The following is a 24747-nucleotide window of genomic DNA, read 5'->3' on the forward strand; positions in this document are numbered from 1 at the left end:
TGCGGTCCCATGGCATCTCTCTGACTCTGCCTTCTTTCTCCCAGGATTTACTTCAGTCTTCCCTGCCTACCTAAGTTCTGCTCTATCAACAGGCCAAGGCAGTTTTTTTTTAAATTCATTAATGGTAATGACAGCACACAGAGGGGACTCCCACATCAGTTAGTATAAAGCAGGATTTGCACTGTCCTCCTGTCACTGAGGCCCAGGCTTTAGAAAGCTGTGCTCCCTGTGTGTTTCGTTACCATGTGGGGGGTCTCCTCAGAGCAGGCACCCACTTTTGTCAATTGTCTTGTCCTCCATGCTCACATGAGGCTCAACCATCTGTCCACAATTCTAAACAACAGCTTTGACCTGAGGGTTCAACACACTTCCATAGAAAATGGATCATAGACTTGGAGTCTGGACTCAGGAGGGAGGTGAAGCAGTAACCCTTTTCTAAATTGGAGTGGGAAGCCCAGGGTTCCCAGGTCTGCCCTCTGATCTCCCTCACACAGAGCACACAAGTCATGCTTTATGGTGGAAGGGTGGGCTAGTGTGATATCAGCTCAGCCCCTGTGGCCCCTCTCTATTGACAGGGGCATTCCAGAGGGCCTCTCCTGTGTAACAAAGCGGTTGCAGGCATCGTCTCCTTTGGGTATAAAAATGGTTCAACTCCAAGAGTCTTCACCAAAGTGTCAAGTTTCCTATCCTGGATAAAGAAAAAGATGAAACACAGCTAATTACAGAGCAAACCAGGCCCCTCCAGCTGAGTCCAGGATTGTCCTAGGATAGAAGCCAGCATCTCAATAAAGGTCTCTTTGCAGAATCAGAAGACTGGTTTCATATCACAGGGACCAACTCTGTGCTAGGCAAGCCAATGGCACACTTCTATTTACTGCTCATTCCTCAACCATGTACACACCTTGCCCAAAGCTCAGGCAAGGCCATTGACCAGCTCCTTTTATCTTGTTCCTCTGTGCAGTGCCTGGCCTTCTGACAGGCCCAAAGCTGAGCTTGGGTTTCTCTTGTCTTGGGGCTCAGGGTGAATATTTTTCCTCTTCTGTGTCATATGGAAGAAAGGTGAGAGCAAGTACTATTGTTCCTGGAGACGGGGGAGACAGAGCTGAGGCCAGTGTAAATGGACCTTCCTGGGCAGAGTATTATTGCTCCACAGCTTAACCATTAAGGTGATAGCAATTTCAGTATCCCCACTTTCTCATGTATCCTCCTCTGAAGCAGGGCCAAGTTCCTCCAGCTTCTAAGCTCCACCCCCTCCTCTTTTATGCCTGCTCTGAGACTCTATCAACTTCTACGCTTAGTAGTCCATGCTAATCTTTACATGTCCCCACCTCTTATACCCCTACCTAGGACACCCAAATCCACATGTGGTTCCTTTCATTAGGGCCTCAGACCTGCGGTGCCAGTCTAAATCATGACCTGGCTTGTAACACGAGGGCCGGCTTGTTGGGGTATCTGTTCCCGCCCAGTACCCCACAGCCGGCAAGTCCCAGAGAAAATCAATCACACAGAGATCTCTTTAAGTTATAAAGCTGATTGGCCCATTCGGTCAGGCTTCTTGTTAACTCTTTTAACTTATATTAACCCATTATTATTATCTATGGTAGCCATATGGCTTGGTACCTTTTTCAGCTGGGCAAGCTACATGCTGCCTCTTCGGTGGTCTGCACAGGAGTGGCGGAGGGAGTTTCCTGCTTCCCAGAATACTCCCAGTCTCTTTGCTCCATCCCTACTTCCTGTCTGGCTTTCCCGCCTATACTGCCTGCCCGGCCAATCAGCGTTTTATTAAAATATGATTGACAGAATACAGACAATTCGCCCACACCACTGGCAGGGAGGGACTGACAAAGGTCCAGACTAGAAGTGGCACCACAGAGGACCATTGAGACCAGGGCTCTCAGTGTCTGTCTCCAAACCCTGCACTCCACCTCCCACATGCTTAGACCTAGGGAAGCTCCTCACAGTCAGCTCACTCACACCCCCAACCTCCTTATGTGCTGAGCATCCATAGCAGCGGGGTCTGTCAGCAACATGAGCTCCTCTGAGCTTGTTCATCTCAATCATTGCTGGCTTCTAGGCTATGGTGCCCTGCTTGTCATTTGGTCACTGTCAGTCTTTGACATCCCCAAGGCAAAAGAACTAAAAGTCTCTACTTTTCCATCAGCCAACACTAGAGTGTACGAGGTTTGCAAAAGGCCTTAGGCAATTAGCTTCTATGGGAAATTATTCAGAAAATCGGCATTCCACCCAGGAGTGGGTAGTAGGTAGAGAATAACACAACTAAGACAGCCTCGTTGTGTTTATTTTAAAGATGGAAGAAACAGAGTCAGTATGCTGATTTCAATCCTAAGAGATGCACATGTCCAGAAGCATAATTCAGATACAGAATTAAATGTGAGTCAGGAGGCTGTGAAATAAACAAAATGAAATAAATGGTGTGGGGAAGAACCTGTGATATTTCAACATTCTTGGTTACGGCTGTATCCATAGTTCCCCAGACTACCTGGGATTCTCTTACGAAGTTCTGGGCATGAGACTGTAGCCAGAATGTGTGTGTGTGTGTGTGTGTGTGTGTGTGTGTGTGTGTTTATATAAAAGTATCCCTACATTGGACGCACACTGCTAAAAAAAAAATCATGCTGCCAGGGATTTTTGCACATGCATTAATCCAGCACTTGGGGGGCAGAGGCAGGCAGATCTCTGACTCCAAGGCCAGACAAGGTTGTAGAGAGAGAGACTCTCAAAGTAAACTAATAAAAAATTTTTAAATTAACTTAAATAAAAAGAAAACTCCAAGCAGCCTTGGTTCAGGGTCCTGTCCTGTCAGGCACTTAACAGATAACATGACTGGCAGCTAAGCTTAGTGGTTCCCTGTCCCACACAGACAGCGTGTCACGTTCTTCTGGGATTGGAAGCAAAATCTTGCTTTGGATCAGGAAACTTTCAAGGACAAGGTTTTATATAGAAAGAGACATAGGTGGCACACAGTTTCTGATAGAGAGCTGGAAAACAAACCCTGCCCTGGAGACAGACTAAGGAGCCAGCTCCTTTAGAGACAACAAAAACAAAGAAGAGTGCAGAATCAAAGAAACGTGTGTTTGAAAACATATGGTCATATATGCATTCAGTTTAGAAGTCATATTTATTTAAAGAGATGGTTCTAAGGCTTCAAAAAACTCTGAAAATCATTATTGTGTATCCATTAGAGAGGATATAAAATAATTTTCTATGAATAGGAAGTAACTGACCCGACAAACAGTATGAACCATGTTGGGGTGAGGCTGAACTTAGCCTGGGAATCCCTGAAGAATCGACCTCAATGTCATCTATTTTCCAATCAGTAATGTGGTGTCATCCCACAAACAGATGAGCCCATTTTCTGACTCTCCCTGGAGAGAACCGCCTGGGCTCCTCACACAGATGCATAGTGAAGGAGTTCAAAGCCACCTTGCTTTGCTCCCTTGAGCACATATTGGAGTAGATTCAGGCAGTAAAGGCCTAAACCCAGAGTGCCTCAGATTCCTCTGCTCCTTGGATGTTTCTCTCAGCCCCGACCATTTGTACAGGGCTCACTCTGCTCCCCTAACATCTGTAGCGATGTTCTGTACCTGGAAGAGGAAATGCTTCAACTCATCAAGAGCCACTTCGCTGTTCTTCCAGGCTATTGCAGTCCAGAAAACTTTAAGACATCCTTTAAGAGCAGATACTAGAACACAAGTTCTCCTGGTTCATGATTGGGAATACATGCTTGTATACCTCCATTGTCCTGTCCAGCGCCATACATCTCCCAGCCCCATTTTCTGTGGACTTAGAGAATGTAGTTTCTGTTCTGTATTTATTTGATTTCCATGCCACGTTTTTATGGTGTTTTCAGTGAGGATGTCCTCTCCTAGGTTAATGTATTTGAACACCTGGTTCCGATTTGATGATGCTATTTGGGGATGTTAGGTAATATGGTCTTGATGGAGCAAGTCCATTGGTGGGGCAGGCCTTGACTCACACCATTACCAATTCTCTCTCTCTCTCTCTCTCTCTCTCTCTCTCTCTCTCTCTCTCTCTGCTATGCCTTCCTGTGTGTGTGTTTGTAACTATAGTGTACGACTTTTGAGTATGAAGTTTGTAGATGACATCATTTTCCAATGTGGTACAAAAAATATATGTGTGCTCTTGCTATTATTAAACATGCCTGACTTCAGTGATGCTTTCAGTGTTTTATGTTCCAACTGCAGACAGTCAAACTGGCACCATTATAGTTTCATGCATTCCTGGTGACTTAATGAAACATAGAGCTTATCCATGATATTTTAATTTACATTACAGATAATGGATGTCTAATGATATTTGAAAAACAAGCAAGCATTCTTTTTGGATCCCTAAGACACACACACCTCAGCTTTGCCTCACACACCACCACCAGCCACCATTCTTACACTAGCTGTCACTTTCAGCTGCATCCACAGTTGAGACGTGGAGATACCCAAGCCTTGCTTCCTATTTTCTTTTCAATATTTGTTATAAAAACATAGTTCCTTATCTATTATTATTTTTAATTTCAGCATGACTTCTTTACCATGATAGAATATAATACAACTCAAAAAAAACAGAGATGATTTCTCAGTTAAAAGTGGGTAGACACGTTCTTCCTCCTTCTGCTCCTCATTTGGACCATGGGGGGCTCAGTCCGGTGCTCCAATGTGGGTTTCCGTCTGTATCACCATCCATCGTCGGATGAAGGATCTATGGTGATAGGCAAAATCTTCATCAGTATGGTTATAGGCCAAGGCCGGTTCAGGCACCCTCTCCTCTGTCCAGAGATGGTCCAAATGAGGAGCAAAAGGAGGAAGAACATAAAAAAAAAAACTCAGGAGCGCGAGGGGTGTGATCACCCACTGATACAAGAGGACTGGTCTAATGAGAGTTCACCAAGGCCAGTTGAACTGGGACTGAACGAGCACGTGATCCAACCAGATTTTCTGAATGTGGCCGGATTCTCTGAATGTGGCTGGCCCGGAGCCTTTCTGAAAAGCCATTGACAATGACACTGGGACTTGTTTCCTCTGCATATACTGGATTTTGGGATCCAGTCTGTTTGGATACTCACCTTCCTGGACCTGGAGGGAGTGCGGAGGAACTTGAACTTACCACAGGGCCGGTAACCCTGACTGGTCTTAGGGATGGAGAGGGAGGAGGACAGGGAGTGGGGGGAGTGGGAGGGTGTTGGGAGGAGGGGCGGAATTGGAAACTTTTATAAATTAATAAACTTTGAAAAAAAAAGTGGGTAGACACTTACTTTTTTTCAGGTAATTACAAGGCTATGTTCAGCCTTTGGGGATTTGCAAGTGTTCACAAAGCTGGTAACAGAAAAAGTACTATATTCAAATCATGCTACCTAACATAGCAGCTGTTGAGGATGGCGACATTGAACAGAGCAATGGAACTGAAAAGGACGTTTTCTCAATAACAAAAGCACTTATGTTTCAATTCAGGGTGCTAAGGGTGTGGCTCAGTGGGTAAGAGCACTAGCTAAACAGGAAGGAGAATCTGAGTTCAGATCCCAGAACCCACATAACAGATGCTGAGTGGGGTTGATGGGCCTGTATCCTCAGTGCGGAGACAGGAAGACTGCTGATGCTTGCTGCTATCAGCCTCAATAAAACAGTCTGTTCAGGTTCAGGGAAGGACTCCATGTCAAAGGAGTGAGACAGAAAACAGTAGAGGAACCTGACAACTTCCTCTGCACTTATACAGGCATGGGGACACTTATACTGACATACAAGTGTATACACAAACACCACACATTAAAAAAGATAGTTACACCTGATCTAGTTATGTTTTGTTACTGTAACACTGTAACAAAGAGAATTCTTGGCCAGGAAAGGATTGATTTGGCTCACACGTCCCACCTGCACTCCATCACTGATGGAAGTCAGGGCAGGAACTCAAGCAGGAGCAGAGGCAGGAACCTCAGAGGAAAGCTGCCTATTGGATAAGCTTGCTTTCTTTTCTAACCCAGGACCACGTGCCCATGGATGGCACTACCCACAGTAGGCCAGACCCAACTCAATCCAAACAAGAAAGTACCCCCACAAACATACCCATAGCTAATCTAATGGGCACAATCTTGAACTGAGTTCTTCTCTTCCCAGGTGTTTCTAGTTTGTGTTGAGTTGACAAAAAGTAGCCAGCACAGCCAGTTAGATAGGCTCTGTGGTAAAAAACCAGACATGTGGTTATGTGGTTTTTAAAAGAACAAACAATACAATCCTTGATGACCAATTGTCGATAGTAAGTCTCCTGAGTGCTGTACAAATAATGTTTCAGATGTGACACAGTCTAAGTAGTTAGGAATATTTATTTCTTTTTTTAAATTAATTTATTTTTTATTGAAAATTTCCACCTCCTCACCTCCTCCCACTTCCCTCCCCTTCCTCACTCCCCTTCCCCCTCCCTCTCCAGTCCAAGGAGCAGTCAAGGTTCCCTACCCTATGGGAAATTCAAGGTCCTCCCTGCTCCCCACAGGTCCAGAAAGGTGAGAATCCAAACAGGCTAGGTTCCCACAAAGTCCGTCCATGCAGTAGAAACAAAACTCAGCTCCATTGTCCTTGGATTCTTTGTCAGCCTCCACTATCAGCCACATTCAGAGAGTGCGGTTTGATCACATGCTCCATCAGTTCCAGTCCAACTGACCTTGATGATCTCCCATTAGATCAGTCCCGCTGTCTCAGTAAGTGGACGCACCCTTTGCAGTCCTGACTTCCTTGCTAATGTTTTCCCTCCTTCTGCTCTTCATATGGACCTTGAGATCTCAGTCCATTGCTCCAATGTGGGTCTCTGTCTCTATCTCCATCCATCGTCAGATGAAGGTTCTATGGTGATATGCAAGATATTCATCAGTGTGGCTATAGGATAAGGCCAGTTCAGGCACCCACTCCTCTGCTGCCCAAGGAACAAGCTGGGGACATCCCCTTGGACACCTGTGAACCCCGTTAGAGTCAAGTCTCTTGGCAACTCTAAAATGGCTCCCTTAATTAAAATATCTACTTCCCTGCTCCCTCATCCACCCCTCTTCCATCTCAACCATCACATTCCCCCAAAACCCATCCTACCCTTCTCCCTTCTCTCTCCCCATCTCCCCTTATCCCCATCCCACCCCCAGCCCCGTGCTCCTGACCCCTGTCCCGCAATCTTGTCCACTTCCAATATCCAGGAGGATAACTATATGTTATTCTTTGGTTCACCGTCTTATTTAGCTTCTCTAGAATCACGAATTATGGGCTCAGTGTCCTTTATTAATGGCTAGAATCCACTTATGAGTGAGTACATACCATTTTCATCTTTTTGGGTCTTGGTTACCTCACTCAGTAAAGCGTTTTCTATTTCCATCCATTTGCATGCAAAATTCAAGATGTCATTGTTTTTTACCGCTGAGTAGAACTCGGAAGTGTATATGTTCCACACCTTCTTTATCCATTTTTCTATTGAGGGGCACCTAGGTTGTTTTCAGGTTCTGGCTATTACAAATAGTGCAGCTATGAACATAGTTGAACAAATGCTTTTGTAGCATAATTGCACATCTCTTGGGTATGTTTCTAAGAGTGGAATTACTGGGTCCTGAGGGAAGTTGACTCCCAGTTTCCTGAGAAGTTGCCACACTGATTTTCCAAAGTGGTTGCACAAGTTTGCATTCCCACCAACAATGCATGAGTGTTCCCCTTACTCCACATCCTCTCCAGCATAGGCTATCATTGGTGGTTTTGATTTTAACTATTCTGACAGGTGTAAGATGGTATCTCAGAGTTGTTTTGATTTGCATTTCCATGATCGCTAAGGAGGTTGAGCATGACCTTAAGTGTCTTTTGGTCATTTGAACTTCTGTGGAAAATTCCCTGTTCAGTTCAGTACCCCATTTTTAATTGGGTTAATTAGAGTTTTAATGTCTAGTTTCTTGAGTTTTTTAAATATATTTTTGAGATGAGACCTTTGTCTGTTGCAGGGTTGGTGAAGATCTTCTCCCAATCAGGAGGATGCCTTTTTGTCTTAATGACAGTGTCCTTTGCCCTACAGAAGCTTTTCAGTTTCAGGAGGTCCCATTTATTCATTGTTGATCTTATTGTCTGTGCTACTGGGGTTCTACGTAGGAAGTGGTTTCCTATGCCCATGTGTTTTAGACTACTTCCACTTTCTCTTCTATCAGATTCAGTGTGGTCAGATTAATATTGAGGTCTTTAATCCATTTGGACTTGAGTTTTATGAATGGTGATAGATATGGATCTATTTTCATTCTTCTATAGGTTGACATCCAGTTATGCCAGTACCATTTGTTAAAGATGCTTCTTTTCTTCCATTGTATAATTTTAGTTTCTTTGTCGAAAATCAGGTGTTCATAGGTTTGTTGATTAATATCAGGGTCTTTGATTCAATTCCATTGGTCAACATCTCTGTTTTTGTGCCAATACCAAGCTGTTTTCATTACTGTAGCTCTGTAATAGAGTTTGAAGTCAGGGATGGTAATGCCTCTGGAGGTACTTTTATTGTATAGGATTGTTTTTGCTATCCTGACTTTTTTGTTTTTCCATATAAAGTTAATTATTGTTCACTCAATGTCTGTGAAGAATTTTGTTGGGATTTTGATGGGGATTGCATTGAATGTATAGATTGCTTTTGGTAGAATTGCCATTTTTACTATCTTGATCCTCCCAATCCAAGAGCATGGAAGATGTGTCAGGATACAAGATCAACTCCAAAAAAATCAGTTGCCATCCTATACACAAAGAACAAAGAAGCAGAGAGGGAAATCAGACAAACATCACCTTTCACGATAGCCACAAGTAGCATAAAGTATCTTGGGGTAACTCTAACCAAGGAAGTGAAAGATCTATTTGACAAGAACTTGAAGTCTTTGAAGAAAGAAATTAAAGAGCATACCAGAATATTTATTTCTAAACTAATTTGTTCTCACCAGATTATAACCAAGTGAATTGAGGAAATTGAAAAAAAACTGTCCAAAGAAGTCTGAAGAACAGAACCACTAATTTTAAATCTTATTCTTTAGGGATTGATGACAGTGCTGATGCTGAATAAAACCCAATCTGCCATTTTGATTCTAGGTATTGATGATGGAGCCAATGTTACTTTAGAAATGGCTTATCTATTGACATTGAAAAACACTAAATAAATATATTTTCATGGGCCAGGGCAAAAATCTATTGAAATGGTTTGCTGCAGGGAGGGGGCTGCTTGTTCATCCTGGCTGCCCAGCTAGCTCAGTTGGTAGAGCATGGGACTCTTAATTCCAGGGTTGTGGGTTCATGCCCCACATTGGGCTCCCAGTTAGCTTAGACCTGAGATACCCACACAGAAACTGTATTAATTAAAACACTGCTTGGCCATTATTTTTAACTTCTTATTGGCTAACTCTTACATATTAGTTTAACCCATCTACTTTAATCTGTGTATTGCCACGTGGCAATGGCTTACTGGAGATTCTAACTGGCCTCTGTCTCAGGCAGAAGATCCATGGCTTCTCTCTGACTCTTCTTTCTTCCTCCCAGAATTCAGTTCTGTCTTCTCTGCCTACCTAAGTTCTGGCCTATCAGGCCAAAGCAGTTTCCTTATTCGTTAACCAATACAGGCAGCATATAGAAAGAAGGACCTCCTACACTAGTTGATTTCTTCATCCATGATTAACTCAAATAGTACAGTTGCTGCTGCTGGCCAGAGATGGTAGTTCAATGAGACAGACCCAGTCTGTCAGTGGTGGAGAAAGCCTTTAATCCCAGCGCTGGGGAGCAGAGGCAGCTGGATCTCTGAGATCAAATGCAGCATGGTGTACAGAGCAAGTTCCATAACTGCCATGGCTATACAGAGAAACCCTGTATCAAAAATAAATGAATGAATGAACAAACAAATAAATGAAATGAAAATGTATATCAACATAAGAATAGAAGAACTCATAAAATTAAGAAAAGACAGTGCAATCACCACACTAACCTCATGTTTACTGATGTGTCCTGGCAGAGGTCATCAAGAAAAGTTAGACACAGAGAGGAAGGTCCCTCTCAGTGGAAATGGTGGGAGATGAGAGGGGATGATCTTTGGTAAAAATGTACAAAATACATCAAATACCTCTTTTCTGAGACAGCATTTCTCTGTGTACCCTTAGCTGTCCTGGAACTCACTCTGTAGACCAGGGTTACCTTTAACTCTAGACATATGTCTGCCTCTGTCCCCCGAGTGCTGGGGTTCAAGGCATGTGCCACTACTGTTCTCCTTACTTTTAAGAAAAAATAAACCAAATATACCAAAACAAATCCTATTTTTTTATATGTGTTCAAATTAGATATCACCAAATTGAAGCCTAGTCCATGGTTTTAAAAGATCACCTCTAAATAAGTACCATATAATTAACAATTTATATTCTGTAAGGATTTTGTTGCCTATCTGTATGTGAAGATAATGTATCATTTATATATGGTTCCTTTTCAGGGAGGAATTACCAATTTTCATTATAGCCTGTGTAGTAATGTGTATCCCAAAATAGTTATCCCTTCACTGCGACCCAGAAATGCCACAAAGTTCCAACCCATGGACCAGATGAGTAATTTAGATCCAATTAATATTCAAACTGCAGTTCACAACTAAGACAAGAAAGCCTCTATGTACACCAAGTATGAAAGGAGGACATTCCCTGGTTGCTCTGGATGTCTGTGCATGTGTGCGCGCGCACACACACACACACACACACACACACACACACACACACCACTGTTCTTAGGGCAAGGCTAGCCTGTCTCACCTCCCAGAGCTGATCTCAAACAACTGTAAACATCTGTGCTGTGAGCTCAGCTCCTCAGCTCACTATATATCAGCCTTTTCAAGAGTTGGATCTCTGTCTCACACTTGATTCTTGCTCACTAATAATCATTCAAGGTCCTTGTTTATGTACACTAAATTGTGACAATGTTGTAGAAAATACCACTGCAGTCCTCAGAAGGTAAGCCAGTGTTGATCTAATCTTACTACTTCTGAAGTTCTTGCTTAGAGATAAACACCAATACATAATAAACAGGTAACTGATACATGTTATCTCTGATTCATTATTGTTCTTAACTATGTGTGACAGTAGGTCATGATCATTGGCCACAGGATAAACCTATCTTTCGAATTTTTTTCTGCGACATTCTAGCAGTTTATGAGAGTCAAAGTGAGTGAAGATTAATTCATCAGACTATGCTAACAGATGGTTCCACAGTATGATCAGAGGTCTCAGAGGTTAATGGGAAGATGTACTGAAACTCTGCCTAGTAAAGTATGGCTCTGCATAGTAACTCTGCATAGTAACAAAGTTACTGAATAACTTTGTGTGTTTGTAGTGCTATAACTATTTCGTGGTAAATTGATTATCTGTCTTATTTAAAATGTAAAGAAAGAAACCAAAAATTCAAAAGAGATATTACCGAGTGTAAAAAAAAAATGTAAGAGATAAGAAAGGACAGGCACTGTGAACTTCCTGGGGTCTCAGACCCCCCTCAACCACAGCCAGCATACCCTCTACTTTCTTGTTTTTTAATCACAGTTACTCATGCCAATGCGGTGACTGTCATTTTTACCCAAACCTGAAAACATCCTTAAGTATTGTCGCCTACCAGAAGCAGAGGTGCTCAGGTTTAATATGTCTGTGAGGTCACTGAGCACTGAACTCCATCATCCCTTCAAGGGCTGTGTCCACTCTGCCCTTCTCCATCCCGAGCAGCCTCCTAAGAAGATGGCATAATTCCTGATTCTCCTGACCTTTCTTCTGCCGCTTGGAGCTGGAGCAGATGAGTGAATATCCCAGTTCCAGAGGTGCCATCCCATAATACCTCTGTGGAGTCTCTGCTCAGCTCTAGTCAGGAACTGTCCTGTGCTGAACTAGGAGATTTCTAAACCTCAGCTTTTTAAACCTGAGGTGTCTCAGATATTCTGAGTAAATTGGGAGCGTGGGAATCATAGGAGAGGGTGTAAAATAAGGGGAGGAAGGGAGGGGAGCAGAGAAAGATATGCAGCTCAATAAAAACGATTAAAAAAAAAGAAGGGAGATGTCTCAGAAGACTTGTGGGCACTAGCTTCTTCCTGCTCTTTTTGTCTCCTGGAGAGTGGATCGTCTCTAAAAAGAGAAGTGGCAGAGAAGGCAAAGTTACTAAAAAGTATGTCATTAACTTTGAGTCCAGAGCAAGGGGAGCTTTACCAAACAGCCTGCAATGGGGTAAGGCCACCAGCTCAAGAAGATTAGCATTATTTAGTAACTTCCACTTTCAGGCTTCTGAAGAAAAAGCCCAGGGTGACAAGATGCCTGTGCTGCACACTCAGGTGGCTGTGCAGTCTAGTTTTGGTTAGCCTCCCCACTTCCTTAACTATTCCCGTCTTTACATGTGCACTCCTCCAAGGTCACCCAGGCTCTGATCCCATGAGTCTGAACTGCCTTTTTGCTGTGTCGAAGTCATTTATCCATACAGACATAAAGACTTTAATGAGATTTTAAGATGTGTGGCCCCTAAAAATAGGATAATTGTAGAAAATCCACTTCCATAGTAGAAAAAAGATTAGATTTATGGGAAAAAGATTAGAAAATCAAGACATTAGTGGAGTTGGGGAGACTAGCAAGGTAATTACCAAAGCAAGTCATTCTCAGACTACAACCTCATAAAGATAGAGGTTGTTCCTCTATGTATTTTTGTAAAGCAGGGACTGGAGGAGAAGTCCAACCCACTCCTTCTCTGAGAAGGCCCCTGAGGCTTAAGATTCAGCAAAGATTATTCAATGTGCAAGGAATTCAGTCTACAACAGTCTTGGGGGACCTGCAGATCTCACCCCTCACTTCTTCCTGGATCTTCACTTCTGACTTCATCTGCTGCTTTCAGAAACCCCAAATTCAAGTCCTTCTTTCAGAGAAGATCATCTGGGGACATGAGGGCAAACCCCACTCCTGTCCCTACTTGACATTTACCGAGTTTCTGGATTCTGATGGGAACAGGACTTTCTGTGGCGGCTTCCTAGCGTGAGACGACTTCGTGCTGACAGCTGCTCACTGCAAGGGAAGGTGAGGAGAAGCAGCTGGCCCATGCTTTCTGAGACCCCAACAGGAGGTTCCATCCTCTACTTGTGGCTGCTCCTGTGAGAGCTCCCTAGAGGGCAGGGCTGTGACAATGGAAGTCTGTCATCGGGGAAACTTTGAGGTTAGAGGTTGAGAGGTCAGAGCCAAGAACACTCTTGAGTTGAGTTGGCCAAACTAAAGCAGTGACTGAGGTTGAAAGAACACACTAAGAGTCAATGATGGCCAGGCGGTGGTGGCACATGCCTTTAATCCCAGCACTTGAGAAGCAGAGGCAGGTTGATCTCTCCAAGGTCGGCTTCCTTACATCACAAGCAGGAGTCTGCAGCACCACTGAGGTGTCCTACACTCAGGTATTCCTTTTCACCCTTAGCCCTCCAGAAACAAAAGTGTATGGGACTAGGGAATCCCTAATTTCTCTAGGCTACCTTCATCAAGTCCCCAACATTTTCCAGAGAATATAAGAAGGCATTGGGTTGAATAGAAATTGTACTCTGGAAATTTAGAAAGCCTTGGGATTCATTTTCCTGTTTCCAGGAGCTCTCCCTCTCTAGCAGGGCAGGGTACATGCACCACGTGAACTGTGTACAGTCTAGAAGGTTGAGACATCCCTCTGATGGCCCCGACTCACCTAGGTCACATTTCCCTGCCCAATACAGATTTCAATCACTTCTGTACTCCTTGCTGGCTTTCCAGTATTTTCCATCTGACTTCCTCTATTCTCCAGTAGTTCTGTTCCAGCCCCACTTCCCCCAATCTTGATTTAAGCCAGCCTTTCACTCATCTACCTACAAGTTCCAAACACTTGCAATCTCCTTTACCTCTTAGTCCAGCTGGACTTGGGCTCCCAGTACCTGATGCTCACCTCTTCCACCTATACCAGTCCGAATGAGCCCTGTTCCAATCCAAGTCTTCCATGGCGGGGCTCTACCATGACCTCAAGGCACTCAATAACTCTGGCTCAGCCTGGAAACTCTGCTTTCCCCTGTTGGCAACATGAGGTTTAGCAGTTTGTGAACCAGAGGGATCCAAGAGAAGCTATTCTAGAAGAGTCTTTTTTCATCTTCAACCAATTCTTGGAGATCCCTGGTGTTCTATCAGGTACACAGTAGACTCCTAATTTATCTTGTTCTTTCATTTCACTAGACAGGTCAATGTGTCAAAAATGGATCTGTATTTACAATTCACAAAAATGTAATGCTTATAAATGATTAAATTCCACACATTCCAATAGTGCAACATGTGTGATCTTCTTTGGTTCTGGAAAGCAGTGTGTGGAAGTGACAGAAAAGTCAGAAGCCCTAAGAGGCTGCGGGTTTCAATGAACCTCATGTAGAGCCCACATCTGTAGAGGTGGGCAGGAAAAAGGCAAGCAGAGTGGCTGTGGCTTGCTTCACATTCACACCGTAGACCTGGTCACTCCTCCTGAAGTATAAGACATGCCATTGTGATCCAACTTAATTCTTTCAACATGCACCCCACTAGTAGCGATCAGGGAAATGCAAATCAAAACCAATTTGAGATACCATCTTACACCTGTCAGAATAGCTAAACTCAAAAACACCAATGATAGCCTATGCTGGAGAGGATGTGGGGTGAGGGGAACACTCATCCATTGTTGTTGGGAATGCAAACTTGTGCAGCCACTGTGGAAATCAGTGTGGCGGTTTCTCAGGAAACTGGGAGTCAACCTCCCTCAGGACCCAGCAATTCCACTCTTGGGAATATACCCAAGAGATGCGCTATCATACTACAAAAGTATTTATTCAACTATGTTCATAGCTGCACTATTTGTAATAGCCAGAACATGGAAACAACCTAGGTGCCCCTCAACAGAAGAATGGTGAAAGCAGGTGTGGAACATATACACATTAGAGTTTTACTCAGCGGTAAAAAACAATGACATCTTGAATTTTGCATGCAAATGGATGGAAATAGAAAACGCTTTAATGAATGAGGTAACCCAGACCTAAAAATAGGAATATGGCATGTACTCACTCATAAGTGGATTCTAGCCATAGTTAAAGGTCTTTGAGTCTATAATTTGTGATCCTAGAGAAGCTAAATAAGAAGGTTAACCTGAAGAAAATCATATAGTTATCCTCCTGGATATTAGAAGTAGGCAAGATTGCCAGGCAAACTTGGGTGCACGGGGGGGGGGGTGGGAGGGTGGAAGTAAGGGGAGATGGTAAGGGAGAGGACAGAGGGGGAGGATTGGGGATGGCTTTGGGGAATGGGATGGGGGGAGGAAGGAAGGATGGTTATGGGAGCAGGGAAGTTTATATCTCAACTAAGGGAGCCATTTTAGGGTTTGCAAGAGACTTGATTCTAGAGGGGTTCCCAGGCCCAAAGAGAGGTCCCCAGATTGTACTCTGGGCAGCAGAGGAGAGGGTGCCTGAACTGGCCTTGGCCCATAACCATACTGATGAATATTTTGCATGTCACCACAGAACCTTCATATGGCGATGAATGGAGATAGAGACAGAGACACATATTGGAACACTGGACTTAACTCCCTAGGTCCAAATGAGAAGCAGAGGGAGGGAGATCGTGAGCAAGGAAAGCAAAATCAGAGGGGGCCTTCATCCGACGATGGATGGAGATAGAGACGGAGACCCACATTGGAGCAATGGAAGTCAGGACCGCGAAGGGTGCGTTCACCCACTGATACAAGGGGACTGATGGAATGAGAGCTCACCAAGGCCAGCTGGACTGGGACTGAACGAGCATGTGATCAAACCGGATTCTCTTAATGTGGTTGACATGGGGGCTGACTGAGCCCCCAAGGTCCAAATGAAGACTGAGAAGCCATTGACAATGGCACTGGGTCTTGTGTCATCTGCATGGACTGGCTTTTTGGGATCCTGGCCTGTTTGGTTGCTCACCTTCCTGGACCTGGAGGGAGGGGGAAGGAACTTGTATTTCCCACAGGGCAGGAAACCCTGACTGTTCTTGGGAATGGTGAGGGAGGAGGAAAGGGAGTGGGGGGAGTGGGGGGAGCGGGAGGGTATTGGGAGGAGGGGAGGAAGTGGAAAGAGTGTTTTCGGATACTTGAATAAACACGTCTAACAGAAAACAACAACAACAATAACAAAAAAAAAGCATGCACCACTAGTGAATTGTACTTTTTTCTATATTTCTCTCATACATTGCATCATGCCCACAGTTTCCCTTCCCTTAACTCATCCTTGTCCATCCCTGCCTACTGTGTCCCTCAAATCCACTTGTCCTCCATTTCCTTTCAGAAAAGATCAGGCACACCAGCGAAATCATCCTCAGATGATTTAATAAGATACAATAAGACTAGACACAAACCCTCATATTAAGGCTGGGTGAGACAACCCAGTGGGAGTAATAGGGTTCCAAGAGCAGGCAAATTATCCTGAGACATCCCACTCCAGCTGTTAGGAGTCCCACAAAAAACCCAAGCTAAACAACCATAGTATGTGTGGAGAGGAAGTAGAAGAGACCCATGCAGGCTCTTCGATTGTTGCTCCAATCTCTTTGATCCCTATAAATCCTGCTAAGTAGATTCTATTGGCCATTGTTGTAGTTTGAATGTAACTGACACCACAATCTCATAGGAAGTGGCAGCAATAGGAGGCGTGACTTTGTTGGAGTGTATGTGGCCTTATTGGTGGAAGTGTGTCACTGTGGGATTAAATTTTGAGATTCCCTATGCTGGGGATACTGCCCAGTGAGTCAGTCGACTTTCTGTTGCCTGCAATCTGTAGCACTCTCAGGTTCAGCATCATGTCCCATGCTACTGCTCATGATGACAATGGACTGGACCTCTGAAACTGGAAGTGAGCCATTCCATGAAATCTTTTCTCTGTAAGAGTCGCAGTGGTCATGGTGTCTCTTCACAGCAATAAAACCCCTTACTAAGATAACCATGATTTTCTAGTGTCCTCAAGCCCTCTTGTTCCTATTGTCCTTTCAGCTCCTCTCTGCGTGGTTTCATGAACTCTGCCTGGTTTCATGAACTCTGCCTCATGTTGGGCTGTGGGTCTCTGCGTCTGTTCACATCAGGCCCTGGAGGAAGCCTCTCTGATGATTGGGCTAGGCACTGATCTATGAGCATAGCAGAGTACCATTAGGAACCATTTTATTATTATTATTAATTTTTTGGCCAGTCATGTTTGGTTTTATCCTAGGTTCAACCTCTGATTCCTGGCCATTTAGTCAGTGTTAGGAGTGGGCCTCAAGTTAATTAGGTGTTGTTGGCCTTCCCACTTCTCCCGCTCCACCATTACCACAACACATGTTGCAAGGAGGACAAATTTTTGGTTGAAGGTTAGATGTCTGGTTTGGGATCCCAGTCCCATGGTTGGGAACCTTGACTGGTTACATAAGGTGGCCAGTCCAGACATTGTATCCCCCATCATAGGCATCTTTTCTAGGGTCACTCATTGATTCCAGAAAGTTTCTTCTACTCTAGGTTTCCACATCATCCCCAAATTCCAGTCATCCTTCCCAGTACCCTCTCCTCCCACGTGACTGATTTCTTCATTTCCATCCCCACCCTAACCCAGCCAACCCTTAAAATCTATTCTATCTTGTAGCCCTTTTCTTTTGGGCCATCAACCAGCTTCCAATTCACGATATGGAGACTTTTTATTAGTTATGAATGCTCGGCCTAGCTAAGGGTCACATCTGGATAACTCTTTTAACTTAACTGTTTCTCTTTACTAACTTAAGTCTCAGGGCTTTTTACCTTTTCTTTCTGTATGTTGTACTTTTCCTGCTGTCTCTGTGTCTGTCTCTCTGGCAGCTTCCTGGCTTCTAGCCCCAAACATATCCACTTTTTCTCCTCCTTCTTTTCTCCTCTTCTGTTCTTTCCTCTCGAGATTCCTCCTCTCATTTATTCTCTCTGCCTGCCAATCCTGTCTTTCCCTATCCTGCCTAGCTATTGGCCATTCAGCATTTTAGTAGACCAGTCAGGAGTCCACAAAAGTTCATGTTGTCCTCATTCAGCATTTTTGTTTGCTCTTTCTTTTGTTCTTTTCTTTTCTTTTCTTTTTTTCTGAGACAGCGTTTCTCTGTGTACCCTTACCTGTCCTGGAACACACTCTGTAGAGAAGACTGGCCTTGAACTCACAGAAATATGTCTGCCTCTGCCAGCCGAGTGCTGGGATCCAAGAGGTGTGTTACTATTGTTCTCCTTATTTTTAGGAAAAAAACAATATAAAATAAATCCTACTACTTAGATGTGTTCAATTTTTTATTAGATGTCACTAAATTGGAGCCTGCTCTGTAGTTTTAAAAGATTTTCTCCAAATGGGATCCATATAATTAAGATTATTATATTCTGTAAGGATTTTGTTGCATACCTGTATGTGCAGATAATCTATCAGTTATATATATATATATATATATATATTCCTTTTTCAGAAAGTAATTATCAATTTTTGTTATAGCATGTATAGTAATATGTATTCCAAAAACAGTTATCCCTCCTCTGTGGCCCAGAAATGGCATGAAGTTCCAACTGATTTACTGGATGAGTAATTTAGATCCAATTAATATCTGGACTGCAGTTAGCACCTGGGACAAGAAAGCCTCTATGGAATGAAAGGAGGAAATTCAAAAATCTCTGACAAGTATAAATCTGTAGAAATAAAGCAGAACCTGGTTGTTCTGTGGTTATCTGGATGTACATGCTAATCTACACACACACACACACACACACACACACACACACACACACACACACCCTGTCCTTAGGTCAAGGCCAGCTTGCCTCACTTCCCAGAGTTGATCTCACACAGCTCTAACCATCTGTTCTCTAAGTTCAGATCCTCAGCTCACTCCAGTGAATATCAGCCTTTTCCCTGTCTGTCTCACTTCTGGATCTAGTCCATTAAATAATCATTCAAAATCTTACCAAGGTCCTTGTTTATCTACAGAAAATCCTAGGTAATGTTGTAGAAAATACCATGGCAATCCTCAGGAGGGAAGGGTTGATCTAATATTATGGACCGCTTGAGAGATAAATGGCAATGCGTAGTAAACAGGTAACCAATACTTGTCAATTATACTTAACTATGTAAGACAGTAGACACAATCATTGGTCACATGGTATCAGTTGCCTTAGAGATTTCTCTGTGGCACCCTAGCAGTAGAGGAGGAGAGTCAGTGAGTGAAGATTAATTCATCAGACTATTCCAACAGATGGTTCCACAGTAGGATCAGAACTCCCAGAGGTAAATGAGATGATGTACTGAAACTCTGCATAGCCAAATTTGGCTGTATATCAACTATCACTAAATACTGTATAACTTTGTCTGTATATCTGTTGTCCAATAACTGTTTCTTGCCTGCATGTATTATTTAAAATGCAAAGAGAGAGCAGACCCCCCCCAAAAAAAAACCCCAAACCCAAAAGATTTCTTACCAGATTTCAAAACGATATAAGAGGTAAGAAAGTACATTCTTATGGTTCAATGCAGAACCGGACTTCCTGGGGGTCTCAGGGCCCCTTAACCACAGCCTTCACACCCTCTACTTTCTTGGTCTTTATCCCAGCTAAGCTCGTGTCAATGTGGTGATATTGACATTTTTACCCAAACCAGAAAATGGCCTTAGCTACTTAAGCCAATCAGAGCAGAGGTGCACAGGTTTAAAAGGCCTGTGAGGTCACTGAGCGCTCACCTCCTTCATCCTTCAAGGGCCGTGTCCACTCTGCCCTCTTCCACCCGAGAGCCTTCCTTGGAAGATGGCAGCAGTCCTGATTCTCCTGACCTTTCTTCTGCTGCTTGGAGCTGGAGCAGGTGAGTGGATACCCCTGTTCCAGAGGTGCCATCCCATAATACCCCTGTGGAGTCTCTGCCCAGCTCTAGTCAGGACTTCCTGCACTGAACCAGTAGCTTTCTGAACCTCAGGTCCCAGACCATCCTAGACCTGGAAGCTTATCACTGGCTAGATCCTCAACAAAGTCTGAAGACAGGCGGTGTCCTCAGAGGACATGGTGGGCACTAGCTTCTCCCTGCTCTTTGTGTCACCTGGGGAGTGGATCATCCCAAAAGTGAGTAGTAGCAGAGAATGCGAAGTTACTCAAAAGTACATCGTTGACCTTACCTGAGCCCAGATCCAGGGCAACTTTAAAGACCAGTCAGCAATGGAGTAAGGCCACCAGCTCAAGTGATAATACAAATGATAATATTCATTAATGATAATGAATATTATCATTATTTAGCAACTTCCCCCATCAATTACTGAAGAAAGAGGCCCATGGTGACAAATGCCAGCATTGTACCCTTCACTAAATTTGTGGTTTTGGTTGGCCTCTCCATTTCTTTCTGCACGTTCCTTGCTATTCCTGTCTATGCCAACACACAACTCCAAGGGCCCCAGGGCCCTGAATCTCATGCTATCTTAATTACTAGCCCTGCAGCTAACTAGAATTCATTCATTCATGCAGCCAAAAGCATTTATTGAGAACCCAAGATGTGTTGGGCACCAGAATAGAATTTTAAAAGATCCACCTGATAGGGGTTGAGGAAAGGGATGAAAACATGACGCTAATCAGTACATCAGAGGGCCAGGGAGACACAGTAAGTAAGAAAAGACAAAGGCAATTCACCCAGGACCCCTCAGTGTAGCCTCATGAATGTAGAGCTTGTCCCTCCATGCATTTGTAAAGCAGGGCCTGGAGGACAAGTGCTACCCACCCCTTTTCAGAACAGGGTCCTGACCTTAGGATTCTGCAAAGATTATTCTATGTGTAAAGAATTCAGTCTACAACAGTCTTGGGGAGCTGCAGATCCTATCACCTTCACCCTCCTGACCCTATCTGCTGCTCTCAGACACCCCATATTCTGCCTTTTCTTTCAGAGGAGATCATCGGGGGCCATGAGGCCAAGCGCCACTCCCGTCCCTACATGGCATTTATTGAATTTCTGGATGTTAATGTGATGAAGAGACGCTGTGGAGGCTTCCTGGTGAAATCCAATTTCGTGCTGACAGCTGCTCACTGCAGGGGAAGGTGAGGAGGAACAACTGGCCCAAGCTTTCTGAGACCCCAAGAGGAGTTTCCATCCTCTACTTGTGGCTGCTTCTGTGAGAGAGCACTAGAGGGCAGGGCTGTGACAATGGAAGTCTGTCATCAGGGCAACTTTGAGGTCAAAGGGTGAGAGTCCAGAGGCAGCAGCACAGTTGAGTTGAAAGCAGCTACACTGGTCAGACTACAGCAGTGGCTGTGGTTGAAAGTGCACATTAAGAGTCAATGCAAACTTTGGAAAATTGTGAAGAAGCAAAAGGAAGTCTTCAGGAGTCTAGTGCCTTTGAGAAGACAAAACAGTAGTTCACACCCTTAGGCTTTTCTGTTGCCTCAAGTCCCCTCAGCTAGAGCCCCTCCCTGCTCACCCAGCCTCTTACAACTCCTGGACTGTGTCCTCTCTCACCCCTCTCACTCCACATCTCCCATCTGCACTTTGCTCTCTGCACAGCTTAATGAACATCACTCTAGGTGCCCACATCATCAGCTTCCAGGAGAAGAGCCGGCAGATCATCCCGGTGGCAAAAGCCATCCCACACCCAGGCTTTAATAATGAAACCATCACAAATACATCATGCTCTTAAAGGTGAGAAGAGCCCATATCCTGCTCCAGGGATTGCTCCTCCTGCTCTCACCACGCTCCTTTCTTCTCTTCCATCCTGGTGTCTCAGTCCAGTCATCAATGAGCTGCACTCTTTCTTCTTCCCCACAGCTGGAGAGGAAGGCAAAGAATACTAAAGCTGTGAGGCCCCTCAGCCTACCAAGGCGTAAGGTCCGTGTGAAGCCAGGGCATGTCTGCTCAGTGGCAGGTTGGGGAAAGATGGCCCCACATGGTAAATTATCAAATGTACTACAAGAAGTAGAGCTAACAGTCCAGAAGGACCAGGAGTGTGAGTCCCGCTTTCAAGGCTATTACAACAAAACCATTGAGATCTGTGTGGGAGACCCAAAGATCACGCGTGCTTCCTTTAAGGTAAGTTGAATTGTTCTTTTCTCTGGGATCCATGGGAGGGGAAAAGGAATTTGGGACCTAGAGACCAAGCAACAGGAACTCCTTTGCCCTCTGACTGTGATCTTTCTCCTTGGAAACAGCAAGAACCAGTAACTAACTAGGGTCTCAGAGCTGACAAGGAGCCTTGGTGAAGAGAGTTGGCATAAAACAGGATTTGCAGAGCCCTCCTGTCACCCAGGTCCAGGCTTTAGTAAGCTATGTTCCCTGTGTGTGTTGTCATCACAAGCAGGGGTCTCCTCAGAGCACGCACCCACATTGTCAATGGTCTGCTCCTCCATGCTCACAGAGGCTCAACCACCTGTCCACAATTCTAAAGAACAGCTTGGAGCTGAGGGTCCCACATACCTTCATAGAAAATGGATCATAGACTTGAAGAAAGGGTAGAGGGATGTGAAATACTAACCCTGTCCATAATAAAAGTGGGAAGTCTAGGGGCCCCAGGCAAGCTCTTTGATCTCCCACACAGAGCACACAGGTCATGTTTTACAGTGGGAGGTTGGGCTATTGCAAAATCAGCTTAGTCCCCTCTGACTCCTCTCTATTCACAGGGGGATTCCGGAGGGCCTCTGCTGTGTAAAAGGGCAGCTGTAGGTATCGTCTCCTATGGGTATAAAAATGGTTTATCTCCAAGAGTCTTCACCAAAGTGTCAATTTCCTACCCTGGATAAAGAAAATGATGAAACACAGCTAACTACAGAGCAAACCAGACCTCTTTCTGACTCACCATCTTCCTTATGGCAGAGTTTAGGATTGTCCCAGGACAGAAGCGAGCATCTCAATAAAGTCTCTTTGCAGAATCAGAAGCCTGGTTTCATATCACAGGGACCAACTCTGTGCTAGGCAGGCCAATGGCACACTTCTGCTTTCTGCTCATTCCACAACCATGTGCACACCTTGCCCAAAGTTCAGGTGAGGCCATTGACCAGCTCCTTTTTACTTGTCGCTCTGTGCAGTGCCTGCCCTTCCGACAGGCCCAAAGCTGAGCTTGGATAGCTCTTGTCTTGGGGCTCAGGGTGAACTTTTTTCCTCCTCTGTGTCATATGAAATAAAAGAGAGGGGAAATACCATTGTTCCTGGAGACGGGGGAGACAAAGCTGAGGCCAGTGTAGATGGACCTTCCTGGGCAGAGTATTATTGTCCCACAGCTTCACCATTAAGGTGATAGCAATTACAGTATCCCCACTTTCTCATGTATCCTCCTCTGAAACAGGCCCAAGTTCCTCAAGCCTCTAAGCTCCACCCCCTTCTCTTTTATGCCTGCTCTGATGAGACTATCAACTTCTATGCTTAGTAGTTCATGCTAAACTTTCATGTCCCTACCTCTTATCCCCCTACCTAGGACACCCAAATCCACATGTGGTTCCTTTCATTAGGGCCTCAGACTAGATGTGACAGCCTAAATCATGACCTGGCAGGGATGGGGCTCACAAATATCCAGGCTAGAAGTGTCATCACAGAGGTTCTATGGAGACCAGGGTTCTCAGTGTATGTTCCCAAACCCTACACCCCACCTCCCCCATGCTCAGATCTAGGGAAGCTCTTCTGAGTCACTTCATATCCACTGCTCCAACTTAGCATCCATAGCAGCAGGGTCTCTCAGCAGCATCAGCTCCTCTGAGCTTGTTCATCTCAATCATTGCTGGCTTCTAGGCTATGGTGCCCTGCTTGTCATTTGGTCACTGTCAGTCTTTGACATCCCCAAGGCAAAAGAACTAAATTCTCTACTTTTCCATCAGCCAACACTGAAGTGTACAAGGTTTGCAAATGGCCTTAAGCAATTAGCGTCTATGGGAAACTATTCAGAAAATTAGTATTTCTCCCCAGGAGTTGGCACTAGGTAGAGAATAACACAAGTAAGATGGCCTTGTTGCGTTTATTTTATAGGTAACAGGATACAGAGTCCTTATGTAGGCTTAAATCCTAAGAACTGCACATTCAGATACAGAATTAAATGTGAGTAGGAGGCTAGGAAATAAAGAAAAATGAAAACATACGGTGTGGAGAAAAACCTGTGATATTTCAACATTCGTGGTTACTGCAGTATCCATAATTCCTAAGACTACCTGGGACTCTCTTTTATAGGAAGTTCTGGGAATGAGACTGTTGATGAATGTGTGGTTTTTTTGTCATATAAAAGTTTTCCTACATTGGACTCACATTGCTAAACAAAAAATCCAAGCTGCCAGGTACAATTTTTCATGCCTTAATCAAGCACGTGAGAGGCAGAGGCAGGCAGATCTATGACTCCAAGGCCAGACAAGGCTGTAGAGAGAGACTCTCAAAATAAACTAATAAAACTTATTAAATTAACTTAAATAAACACAAAACTCCAAGCAGCCTTGGCTCAGGGTTCTGTCTTGTCAGACGCTTAACAGATAGTATGACTGGTAGCCACAACTTAATGACTCCCTATCCCAAATAGATAGAGCGTCACATTCTCCTGGGAGATAGAGTAAAATCTTGCTCTGAATCAGGCAGCTTTCAAAGACAAAGTTTTTTATAGGAAGAGATGTAGGTGGCACACAGTTTCTGATTGGGAACTGGAAAGCAAACCCTGCCCTGGAAACAGACTAAGGACCCAGCTCCTTTAGAGACAACAAAAACAAAGAAGAGTGCAGAATCAAAGAAACATGTGTTTGAAAGCATATG

At 44.2% G+C, this 24747-nt stretch overlaps 1 non-coding gene and 2 pseudogenes across 2 annotated transcripts in view; 2 read left to right on the top strand and 1 right to left on the bottom strand.

The window, feature by feature from the left end:
* The window catches only part of LOC148120098 (granzyme C-like), a 35720-nt pseudogene extending 34594 nt beyond the window's left edge, over positions 1–1126 (top strand). Inside the window, exon 8 of the transcript XR_015739370.1 lies at positions 576–1126. The product of XR_015739370.1 is annotated as a granzyme C-like (transcript). The remainder of the gene's footprint in view (positions 1–575) is intronic.
* Positions 1127–13360: 12234 nt separating this feature from the next.
* LOC148120099 (small nucleolar RNA SNORD55/SNORD39) lies at positions 13361–13437 on the bottom strand. Its single transcript, XR_015734662.1, has one exon. It is a non-coding gene; the product is annotated as a small nucleolar RNA SNORD55/SNORD39 (small nucleolar RNA).
* A 6324-nt stretch (positions 13438–19761) lies between these two features.
* On the top strand, positions 19762–22789 carry LOC148120100 (granzyme B(G,H)-like; annotated as a pseudogene).
* The last annotated feature ends 1958 nt before the right edge of the window (positions 22790–24747 follow it).

This window comes from Myodes glareolus, chromosome 12, assembly GCF_982192425.1.
Source record: "Myodes glareolus chromosome 12, mMyoGla1.1, whole genome shotgun sequence".
NCBI lineage: Eukaryota > Metazoa > Chordata > Mammalia > Rodentia > Cricetidae > Myodes > Myodes glareolus.